This window comes from Neoarius graeffei, chromosome 28, assembly GCF_027579695.1.
Source record: "Neoarius graeffei isolate fNeoGra1 chromosome 28, fNeoGra1.pri, whole genome shotgun sequence".
Taxonomy (NCBI): domain Eukaryota; kingdom Metazoa; phylum Chordata; class Actinopteri; order Siluriformes; family Ariidae; genus Neoarius; species Neoarius graeffei.
In genome coordinates, this window is record NC_083596.1 from 16,672,477 (window position 1) to 16,685,500 (window position 13,024).

A 13,024-nucleotide genomic window follows, 5' to 3' on the forward strand; every position below is an offset into this window, starting at 1 on the left:
TCTGCCTCAGATAATGACCATTATATCCCTCGTCAAAAAATTCCCGTGCAGGGATTGGTCAAGGATGGCTCACGTGACATAAAATAGTTCCACCACTGATTACGCAATGTATCTCGTGACATCAAAAATAAAAAAAAAATGGATATGGTGTGAGTCAGTCATGGTATATCCTGGATATACCATGAACTGACGTCATAACTTCAAGCTATACGGCCGACTCGAGTCACAGCTGTGGTTCCGCGAGCATTTCTGTGTGTGTAGGTCTACGTCTCATGATCATGCCGAGCGAGGCAGGCGATAGCATGGTACATTGCACATACGCAGGTCAAAGGTCGCGCTGACGTAAACAACAAACATGGCTGCCTCCAGTGAGTTTATGCCGAGATTCAATCTTAATACTTTTAGTTTGGAATCTTTTGATGAGGGATATAAATCTAATATACCATGCACTGAGAGACTCCGGTTGAAAGTATGGATTATGTTTGGTACCTGGCGTAATACTGTTTTCTTCAGAAAATGATACTATACCAGTCGCCTCAGAGAATCCATAATTTCAACCGGAGCCTCTCGGTGCTTGGTATATTAGATTACTGTAAACATGTATAAGATGTATAAAGCTGCAATCCCGTCTTTATATCATACTTTTATATACTTCTATATACACTTTATCCTGTGTATATGGTATAAACAGATCAGCCATAACATTAAAACCATTGACAGGTGAAGTGAATATCACTGATTATCTCATTACAATGGTGGCTGTCAATGGGTGGTATATATTAGACAGCAAGAGAACAGTCAGTTCTTGAAGTTGACGTGTTGCAAGCAGGAACAATGGGCAAGCGTAAGGATCTGAGCGACTTTGACAAGGGCCAAATTGCGACGGCGAGATGACTGGGTCTGAGCATCAACAAAATGGCGCATCTTGTAGGGTGTTCCCAGTATGCAGTGGTTAGTACCTACCAAAAGTGGTCCAAGGAAGGACAACCGGTGACCCAGCGACAGGGTCATGGGTGTCAAATGGGGCACAAAGGCTCGCCCATATGGTCCAATCCCACAGAAGAGCTACTGTAGCACAAGCTACTGAAAAAGTTAATGCTGGCTAAAACAAGTGCCATTGTGATGAGATCGTCAATGTTATTCATATAGTTATGTGGGGAATAAAACATGACAAGGTGTGCTGTGACAGGAAAATAATCAGTGACAGGAGGTCTTACTCTTACCACCATGAAGTTTATTATTTTTCTATAACAGCATGTCTTGAAGTGTGTTATCCCTTAAATGAATTAAAGAATAGCACTTTTTATCATTTTATAGTCACATTTAATGTTATGGAACAAACACAACACAGGTTAGGTCCTGTTATCACTTGTATTATAGCAGCTATTTAACAATTATTCCACGAAATCGAGTCGTACATGAGCTGATAGCCAATGAGGCGCGTAGCTATAAGCCATGTACGACAAGATTGAGTGGAATAACTGTTTTATTCTATCCACATTCACTGGGTATTGAGAAACAGAGCATTTTTATTTTTGGCAAAGTTGATAAATAAAAACTTTATACAAAACGTCCGACAAAATCATTTCCGCAATAGGTGGACTTTGTAAAATCCTGTCGATGGCTGCACGGCTTGACTTTAGTGTTTTTTGTTTTTGTAGAAAGTGCTGTCGTGTCGAGGTATAGAATAGCTTTAGACATTTATTTCTTCCTTGGACATTTCAGTTCTGTAATTTTCAAACTTCTTTAAGCTTTTGAACCAGTCTAAAAAAAAAAAAAATTCAACAAATTTTAATGCTTAAAGGTGAAGAATGTAAACAAGCTGGCGAAATGTGTCAAGGACCAAACGCGCTCAAACCACAGTTTATTAATAACAGGGGGAAAGGGAGTTGGGAGAATGTGTGTGGGTGAAGTCCAGTGGCAGGAGAACTGAGAGGCAGGGATGGCTGGTGGTGACGCCTGAGGTCTCCCATCCAAGTACTGACTGGGCCTGACCCTGCTTAGCAGCTGAGATCTGACAGGATCAGGCATTATCAGAGAGGTGTGGCTGTAGGCTGATAGTACTTGGGTTTCAGGCAGTCTCCCAGCAAGCAGACCCTCAGCAGGCAGGAGTTAGAGAGCAGGCTGGAACACAGTCACAAATCAGGTAGCAAGATAGGGGACAGAAATGCCGGGTCAGGTTACCAGGGCTGAAGAGTAGGGCTCCAGGCAGGGCTGCTCACACCAGGCAGATGGAGAGGCAGGCGAGCAGCAGGGCTGAGCGAGCTGGAGATCAGGCGAAGGTACAGGAGAGGCAGGCAAGAGGCAGAGTCAACAGAACGGAAGGCAGATCAGGTTACCGGGGCTGGAGAGCAGACAGAGTCAGACGGAACAGAATATTTTCAGGAGTCAGAGTAGTAGGAACACAGAGCAGGTTATCAGGCTGAGAGTTGCAGACGATTTGACACAGAAGCTTGGGAGGACTGCAGCTTAAATACACACAGGGGGAAAGCAGGTGATCGGCAACAGCCAATGACAGTCACTGAAAGATAATAAGAGGAAGTGAGTGCGGGCGTGGCCGGTAATGCTGAGTGGAGATGTTACCTGATAGTCCGGGAGCCATGGGGTCGGACCCGGAATTTTTGGTTAAAGTTTTTTTTTTTGCTTTATCTTATAGATTTGAGGTAGCTCTTCAAGATTTAAGAGGGTGCCCGGTGATATCCCTTGGGCAATTTAATATATTAACCCTTTAATGCCCTATATGCCCAAATAATGGAAGAAAATACAAAAAAAATAATATCAGTGTAAATACTGATATTAAATGCACCAAGTTGGCTGTATCTGATAGGTATTCACATTTTTCTCTATATTTGTCATTCAAATACATCAAATGTGGATTAATTAACCCTTTCATAACTTTTCCAAATTAGCGATTTTTATACAAGTATTACATAAACTCTACAGTTAATACAAAATAATGATCAATATCTATGTAAGAACTATACAGCATGCAAAAGAACTATATACAGCATGCACACACTAATGACCAATAACTATGTAAAAGAACTATATACAGCATGCATACACTCACACCAATGATCCACTATGTAAACGAACTATATACAGCATGTATACACTCACACCAGTGATCCACTATGGAAAAGAACTACAGCATGCAATAGAACTATATACAGCATGCATACACTCACACCAGTGATCCACTATGTAAAAGAACTACTGTATATACAGCATGAAATAGAAATATATACAGCATGCATATACATTCACACCAGTGATCCACTATGTAAAAGAACTATATACAGCATGTATACACTCACACCAGTGATCCACTATGTAAAAGAACTACAGCATGCAATAGAACTATATACAGCATGCATACACTCACACCAGTGATCCACTATGTAAAAGAACTACTGTATATACAGCATGAAATAGAAATATATACAGCATGCATATACATTCACACCAGTGATCCACTATGTAAAAGAACTATATACAGCATGCAGTATAACTATATACAGCATGCATATACACTCACACCAGTGATCCACTATGTAAAACTACAGTATGCAATATATCAAGCATGCAAAATGGCATATACAGCATGCGCGCACACACACAAGAATAGCAAAAGATACTGATTTTCAATTAACCAAATTGGCTGTACAGTATTCACGCTTTACTGTCATTCAAATTAGTCAAACGTGTAATTGACCCTTTCATAAATTTGCAAAATTAACAATTTTGATACAAGAACTACAGTACATAAAGCATGTACGTGCATGCATGCATGCACATGCACACACATACACATGCACACACACTAATGAGCAATAATTATGTAAAATAATTACATACAGTATGCAAACACACACAAAACACAAAAACTATTTAAGGAAAGAACTAAGAGTTCAGATGAAAAAAAAAACCCTCTAAACCCTTTGCCATTGCTTAGTGTCTGTAAAAATATGCTTATGTACTGGATGCCAGCTAGTACAGAGGAGAATGTTAAGTAAACCTTACTCCCCAACGTTTTAAAAGTCGTGCTAGTCAGTGGAAGAGCAGTGTGGTTTGGAGTGGGGGTGAATCGGGGACAATGCCCTGAATTTTACTAGGGAACCAGGAACATTACTATTTCAACAGTCAATATCGTAAAAATAAGCAATCTATTAGCTTAATGTATTAGCTTAAGGAAACCTTACTGCCCAACGTTTTAAAAGTCATGCTAGTCAGTGGACTGGCTAGTGCACATGACTCTCAGTCCACAAGCAGTGTGGTTTGGAGTGGGGGTGAGGGTAAGGTTAACAGACTTTTGAGATGATAATCGGGGACAATGCCCTGAATTTTACTAGGGAACCAGGGACATTACTATTTCAACAGTCAATATCGTTAAAATAAACAATCTATTAGCTTAATGTATTAGCTTAAAAAAATCAGTGACTAGCATTTACTAGGTGAGAGTTGGGTGTGCTAGCCAGTGTTGTGAAACTATGGGTCTACACTGTAAAAAAAGAATAGTCGAGAATACTTGAAATTTCAAGGCAACAGTCTGCATTAAGAATTTTATGTTTTGCCAACGATGTGCCCATGATAATCCAAACTATGATAACACTGTTATCTTTATTAAGAATTCTTAATTAAGTCAATTTTCAATTCCTCATTCTGCCAACATAGATTTCTCTTTTTGCTGAACAGTGGCATTCACAGTAGTACAAAAAGGCAATTGAGGTTATCACAATTTTTGGGGGGGCTTTTTTTGGATAGGACAGTGTAGAGACAGGAAATGAGCAGGAGAGAGAGATCGGGAAATGACCTCAGGTCGGAATTGAACCCGGGTCCCCAGACTTATGGTATGGCGCCTTATCCACCTGAGCCACGACAACATGATCTTCAACCGGAGAGAGAACCACATTGCCCAGCCCTTGCATTTGGGAGAGGAAACCCCGTGTCTTGGTCATTAAGAGCATGCGCTGAATAAACACCTGTGGCAATTATGTATTTTCAATTCAGATTATTCACTATTGCATATTTACACATCATTGAGGTGCACCCTATCAGTTTGATGTGGATTTTTCTGTTCGTTAATAATTATTCATATTTTCTTGTCCATTCAATTGTGAATATGGAATTACTTGAACAAAGCATAATTCTATTTTTTAGAATTATCCACATCAAGAAAAATCCACATCAAACTGATAGGGTGCACCTCAATGATGTGTAAATATACAATAGTGAATAATCTGAATTGAAAATACATAATTGTCACAGGTGTTTATTCAGCGCATGCTCTGAATGACCAAGACACGGGGTTTCCTCTCCCAAATGCAAGGGCTGGGCAATGTGGTTCTCTCTCCAGTTGAAGTTCATGTTGTCGTGGCTCAGGTGGATAAGGCGCCATACCATAAATCCGGGGGCCTGGGTTTGATTCCGACCTGAGGTCATTTCCTGATCTGTGTCTCTACACTGTCCTATCCAAATAAAGGTGAAAAAAGCCCCCCCAAAAATTGTGATAACCTCAATTGCCTTTTTGTACTACTGTGAATGCCACTGTTCAGCAAAAAGAGAAATCTATGTTGGCAGAATGAGGAATTGAAAATTGACTTAATTAAGAATTCTTAATAAAGATAACAGTGTTATCATAGTTTGGATTATCATGGGCACATCGTTGGCAAAACATAAAATTATTAATGCAGACTGTTGCCTTGAAATTTCAAGTATTCTCAACTATTCTTTTTTACAGTGTAGTTCACTGGTGAGCAGTGAGTACATGTCACTGCTCTTTCATGATTACAGTCAAATAGTTTCTCTGCTTAGCTTATGCGTGCTGTGATCTTTTGGGGGCAGTGTGATTGACAGAGTTAGCAAGATAGCTACACAAGTTGGCTTGAATTAGCTAATTGTGTCCCTCATATGCCCCTGCAGAAGTAAACACAAGGATGACAATGGAGTGTATGCCTAATAATTTAAGGCTCGCATTAACAACCAAAGTAATAGAGTAATAAAGGGCTTTTTGGTATAAGCCCTGCCCCCAATTGCATGGCCACACCCCCAACCATGGCTGGAACCCCACCCCCAGGCCTTAAACTCATCCTATTATGTTAACAAACACAAAAATAAGTATGATATATAGACTTTGGTGAACATAAAGTGAAGAATGTCAAAATGTCAGAATTTAGGCTATGACTGCAGCACATCCAACAATAAAGGGCCAATATCCGGAATTGCCCAAGGGATATCACCGGGCACCCTCTCTTATCTTAATGAGTAGACCTTGGGCAACAACAAACAGCAAAAAAAAAAACTTTAACCGACGAAGCCAGGTTCAGCCAAATTTGGGCCTTTGGCTCCCGGACTATGAAGAGAGAAGCCCACAGGTAGGACCATGACAAAATGACAGGAGCAATTTGTGAAAAATGCGATAATAATAATCCTTGAAATTTTTTTTTAAAAGTTACGTTCTTGCCATCAAATACATTCATTCTATATTTTGTTGCCTTTTATTTTTATTTTTTGGGGTTTTGTTTTCGAGTAGAGTTTTTATTTTGTGCTCGGTTGGTTCAGCAACACGTTCCGCCATTTTGTTCTTCTCTACTCACGGTATATGAGCCGATAGCCTAGGAGTAGAGTAGCCAATCAGAACGCACAATTGCTCATATCCAGTGAATGTGGATAGAATAAAACCAGTCATCATCTCTCTTTTTCTTTTTTGAAGTTAATAAGACCAAAAATCCCAACTTACTGACTTCTACAAAGCACTGACACTGGAGTCTCATACCATAAATAAAAAAATAAACATCTCCTTCCAGAATATTTCACCAAATCAGCAATTTTAGTTTTATTATTTGTTAAATAACATATATTTTATCTGTCTTAGCTTATGTGCTGCGTTCATACATACACGTCTCTGTGTAAGATGTTGCTATAGAAGCAGTAATGTATTAGAAGAAGTGCATAAAAATAAACTTGTAGCTGGAGCTATTGTCAGAGCTGCTGTTGGAGAAAATTAATCAACATCTTCTGACCAATCAGAATCGAGAATTCGACAGTGCTGTAGTATCAATCAAATAATTAATTTAAATAAAATGATGTATCATTTATTCTTGGTTGTGTCTGGCGGGAAGCCGAACTACAGAGTCACTTCGGCCCATTTGATCAATTACAGTTAGGTTTAGTTCAGTTTAATTTTCTTCGTTTTGCCAACAAGCAGTGGTGAGGAAAGAAAGATATCACTGTCCTCTTTCGACGCTTATGACATCCAAGAATCTTCAAGAATAAAGTGTCCTGATTATTGTGTATTATTTTATAATGTACAAAATGTGCTAGTTATATCCATATTACTTACTTTTTACTTTTTTATGTTTTACTAAAATCCTTATAAGCAAGTCTGACCACTCGGCAGCCATCTTGGTAACGCTCCTGGGCAGTTATTTCGGACTAACAAGATCAGGCCCCTGTCTAAATGAATGGGGAGAGAGCCTTATGTGCGTAAAACCGCCATCATTGGCATGACGGACTTTCCCCTTAAATTTCTATTCAGGATTCATTAAGTGGTCGATCTCCTTCCTTAATGTATCTGGCTTTATTTACTTCCTTCTTAGTAATCTGACACAGATGCATTTTTTTTCCCTAAGTGGGAAGTAACTGTATTTGGTCATGTGACTACACTATTCACAGGAAATTATTAAGACACATCAAATTGTACTTATAGTGGTGCTTGAAAGTTTGCGAACCCTTTAGAATTTTCTATATTTCTGCATAAATATGACCTAAAACATCATCAGATTTTCACACAAGTCCTAAAAGTAGATAAAGAGAACGCAGTTAAACAAATGAGACAAAAATATTATACTTGGTCATTTATTTATTGAGGAAAATGATCCAATATTACATATCTGTGAGTGGCAAAAGTATGTGAAGCTTTGCTTTCAGTATCTGGTGTGACCCCCTTGTGCAGCAATAACTGCAACTAAACGTTTCCGGTAACTGTTGATCAGTCCTGCACACCGGCTTGGAGGAATTTTAGCCCATTCCTCCGTACAGAACAGCTTCAACTCTGGGATGTTGGTGGGTTTCCTCACATGAACTGCTCGCTTCAGGTCCTTCCACAACATTCCGATTGGATTAAGGTCAGGACTTTGACTTGGCCATTCCAAAACATTAACTTTATTCTTCTTTAACCATTCTTTGGTAGAACGACTTGTGTGCTTAGGGTCGTTGTCTTGCTGCATGACCCACCTTCTCTTGAGATTCAGTTCATGGACAGATGTCCTGACATTTTCCTTTAGAATTCGCTGGTATAATTCAGAATTCATTGTTCCATCAATGATGGCAAGCCGTCCTGTCCCAGATGCAGCAAAACAGGCCCAAACCATGACACTACCATCACCATGTTTCACAGATGGGATAAGGTTCTTATGCTGGAATGCAGTGTTTTCCTTTCTCCAAACATAACGCTTCTCATTTAAACCAAAAAGTTCTATTTTGGTCTCATCCGTCCACAAAACATTTTTCCAATAGCCTTCTGGCTTGTCCACGTGATCTTTAGCAAACTGCAGACGAGCAGCAATGTTCTTTTTGGAGAGCAGTGGCTTTCTCCTTGCAACCCTGCCATGCACACCATTGTTGTTCAGTGCTCTCCTGATGGTGGACTCATGAACATTAACATTAGCCAATGTGAGAGAGGCCTTCAGTTGCTTAGAAGTTACCCTGGGGTCCTTTGTGACCTTGCCGACTATTATACACCTTGCTCTTGGAGTGATCTTTGTTGGGCGACCACAATGGTCTTAAATTTTCTCCATTTGTACACAATCTGTCTAACTGTGGATTGGTGGAGTCCTAACTCTTTAGAGATGGTTTTGTAACCTTTTCCAGCCTGATGAGCATCAACAACGCTTTTACTGAGGTCCTCAGAAATCTCCTTTGTTCGTGCCATGATACACTTCCACAAACATGTGTTGTGAAGATCAGACTTTGATAGATCCCTGTTCTTTAAATAAAACAGGGTGCCCACTCACACCTGATTGTCATCCCATTGATTGAAAACACCTGACTCTAATTTCACCATCAAATTAACTGCTAATCCTAGAGGTTCACATACTTTTGCCACTCACAGATATGTAATATTGGAACATTTTCCTTAATAAATAAATGAGCGAGTATAATATTTTTGTCTCATTTGTTTAACTGGGTTCTCTTTATCTACTTTTAGGACTTGTGTGAAAATCTGATGATGTTTTTGGTCATATTTATGCAGAAATATAGACAATTCTAAAGGGTTCGCAAGCTTTCAAGCACCGCTGTATTTGACTTAGCTTACTTTTCAGTGAGAAATCCAAACAAAATAGGATTACAAGGTTAATAATGATGACAGGAGCTCTTTTTATTTATGTAGCGCCTACTCATTGCCAGTTTTCTAAATCTGCTTGACATTTTTCTAAGTCCGTGTCCTTTTCTCTGTCTGTTTGCACATGCTATTGCTCTGATACTCGTTGACTCCTGCGACTCGTCGGTGTTTTGTCTGCATATTTATCCTGCAAGTGGATTCTGCCATTCTGCCATTCTCTTTTCCTTATCCTCCTCTCTTTTCTCTATGCTTTTCTGTCCATCGTCCACTCTTCTGCTCTCCAGGCAGTAGTGCCTCATGGGATGACATCGCCTTCTGGAGTCTGGAGGGTAACGAGGCTCTCTGTGACGTCTCTGAGCAGGGTACTCAGGGCCATGTTTCTCTCATCAGGAGGCTGTCATATTATAACTCCTGCATGGCTGATCCAAACATAGTGTTTGAACGAAAACGATTAAAACACTGGCTGCCTGCTTGTTAGCATTATCTGTATTTGTAGTTTGATTCTGCATTACTAATAGTATGGATTATTATTATTATAATATTATTTTTATTTATGGTTCTGCTGTGATTAAGGTTACGTTTCGTCTTTTTCGTCTTTCCTCATGTAACACTGCATCCATTGATGCATTCGCTTTCAGCTTCCAGCTCACAAATGATTTGTTTTCTGTTAGATGGCTTTGAATTTGTTTTAGGGTTGGGCATTTTGTCCTTCCCTTAAAGCATCCATCTGCATGTGGGAATACGTCTGGACTTTCCACTGATGCTTTACTGATTCTTTTGCTATTCATGCTTCAGGTCTTTGTTGTTGCCGGGTGGTTGTTGTTGTTTTTTTTTTTTCTTTTTCCTCTCATGTACTTTTAAGCATGTGGCTGAAAGTACATGATGATGCACTGGATGTAATATGGATCACACTGCTGATGTTAAAAATAAAGCTCTGCATCCAGCTTTAACAGATTCAGCAGAAGAGACTTGGCAAAACCAGTCAGAAACGAATACATATATAATGTAATGACTGCACTGTAGACACTTTGGGATAAAAACAAACTGGGATCACTAGTAAAATATTAAAAGTTAGAATTGAGTGGATTTTTTTTTTTTTTTTTTTTTTTGCCGGAGTGGTGCTAATTAACAGTTATTCCACAAAATCAAGTCGTACATGAGCTGATAACCAACGAGGTGCGTAGCGCTGAGTTGTCTATAAGCCATGTACGACGAGATTGAGTGGAATAACTGTTTTATTCTATCCACATTCACTGCATTTTGAGAAACGGAGCCTTTTTATTTTTATTTTTTGCAAATTTGATAAATAAAAACTTTATACAAAACGTCTGACAAAATCATTTCCGCTTAGAATGTAAACAAACCGGCGAAATGACAGGAACAATTTGTGAAAAATGCTGTAATAATAATAATTCTTGCAAAACAAAAAAGATACGTTCTTACCAGGGCTTAATTTGAGCCGGAACATGACGGAACAAGATCCGGAACCTCCGTCGTCGGATCCGGCAGCTATTTTCATTTCATTCAGTGTTCCGGCAGCTATTTAAATGGATCAGATCACCTCTGTGACCATCACGAAGGGAAAAAAAATTAAACAATAAATTAAATAAATAAATAAGTAAATAATTTGTTTAGTGTTCGGTTTTGATTTTGATATCTGTTGTTGATTTCTCTCCTATGACATCCACAAAATCTATGCGAAAAGGGAAGAGGGAGGGGGGGACATGGGGTGTATACTTCCGCTCAGTAGAACACCGGGTTTTTTGTAGCCGTTAGCTTGCGCTGTGGAAAAAAATGGCAAAAAAACAAGAAAGCTTACTAAAATTTTTCAAAGTCCCAGGACAGCCGGATCCTAAACGACCTAAAATGGACGACGTACGTAAAAATGCATTTTAGTTGTATTCAGCGTCACTTTTTATATATGGCTCTCACGAAAATGTATTTGAAAATATGTGGCTTTCATGGCTCTCTCAGAGTGAGAGTGAACTTGAGTGCCTGTTTGGAGAACATTCTGAGCGTTGTCCATTGTTGTCCAGGATTTGATAACTGGTGCTGTTGCAATACATGTCATGCAAAAGGTGTGTGCGTAAAGTTATAGTAAACCGCCCCCCGCCTTTTTTTTTTGAGTCGCCGGACCCACCCACCTCCTGTGTTCCGGGACCTCCCACTTCACAAATTAAGCACTAGTTCTTACCATCAAATACTTTTATTCCATATTTTGATGCGCTTTTTTTGTATTATTTGGGGTCTTCTTCTTCTTCTTTAGGGTTTTTCAGCGGTTGGCAAACCAACTTAAAGGTGCATTACCGCCACCAACTGGGCTGGAGTGTGCAACAGTAGATGGTGGGGGGATTTAAGAAGTATATTCTTTCAGTTATTTCTGTTTCTTTTAAAAACTTGATAGCCATTTTTGACGTTTTGTTTTCGAGTCGAGTTTTTATTTCATCCTCAGTTGGTTCAGCAACACGCTCTGCCATTTTGTTTTTCTCTACTCGTGGTATATGAGCCGATATCCTCGTAGTAGAGTAGCCAATCAGAGCGTGCGATTGCTCATATCCAGTGAATGTGGATAGAATAATGATAAATAGATTGATTGATGGATGGATAAAAATTCCCCTTACTATTTTGTCAGAAATGACATTGTTTGGATTATCTTCTGCAAGTTTTACCGCCAATTAATTAATTAATTCATTTTTTTAATGATCAGCATGAAGAATGACTTTTTTACAGCCAAACTGCTGTTCCGATTTCACAATTGATTTTAGATTGTAGTGTCAGGTTGTCATTTTTGTTGAACAGAAATTTCAAACCTTTTAACAGCAATATAATTTATCAAACAGCCAGACGAAAAAAATAAATCAATAAAACAACCCTAATTTTAATCCAATCTAATATTAATTCCATGCTGAACAACGGTGGTGTGACGTGCCGTAATAATAACGTCACAGTCACTCATACTATCACTAATACAGTGAGCATTCAAGTCATTGCTTAACCTGGTGTTCGGGATGGTGTTGGTTTTTGACTGTACAGTATAAAGTCAGTTTTCATAACTCACATTAGCAAGCGACGAGTCACTTGTTTCGCTTGTGGTTTTGTCCTGTGTGGGCATGTAACGACTGCTCCTGTTGTCGCTTGTGAGCATTTACTGTCCAGTTGTTTTTGCTTTTTGGTTTGGTTTGTTCTGATGAGAAACTGTATTTAGTTGAAATGTCACTGCTTTTATCGCTAAGTAGTTCAACACAAATTAAAATAATGCACTAATCAGTGATACGGCAGTAGAGGGTCTCATTCAGTTCAACACATTCAAGATGGGTCCAGTGAGACAAAGCGTTCCTCAAGAAACATTTCGATGAAACTGAGAGACTCATATACTGTACTGGATGAACTGATAGAAGAAAAGGATAGGCAAGGGGTTAGAAGATGACGTTCATTTAATATGTACTTGTCTTGACCTGCAGTTTACCACAATTTCAGCCTCCTACGTGAATGTTCAGCTACAGTTCAGCTACAGGCTTAAACCACACGTCTCGTATCACTCCATCACTGACACACATCTGAACTCGCAAGCAATGCTACTGGTACATACATCCTCACACGTGTGCGCAATATCTTTCTCATGCACTCTGTCTCTCTCTCTCTCTCTCTCTCTCTCTCTCTCTCTCACACACACACACGTAC

The 13,024-nt window shown here is 39.3% G+C and overlaps 1 protein-coding gene across 4 annotated transcripts in view; it reads left to right on the forward strand.

Moving 5' to 3' along the window:
• The window catches only part of LOC132875713 (RIMS-binding protein 2-like), a 282,162-nt gene that overhangs the window by 212,633 nt on the left and 56,505 nt on the right, over window positions 1-13,024 (forward strand). The window lies entirely within an intron of this gene.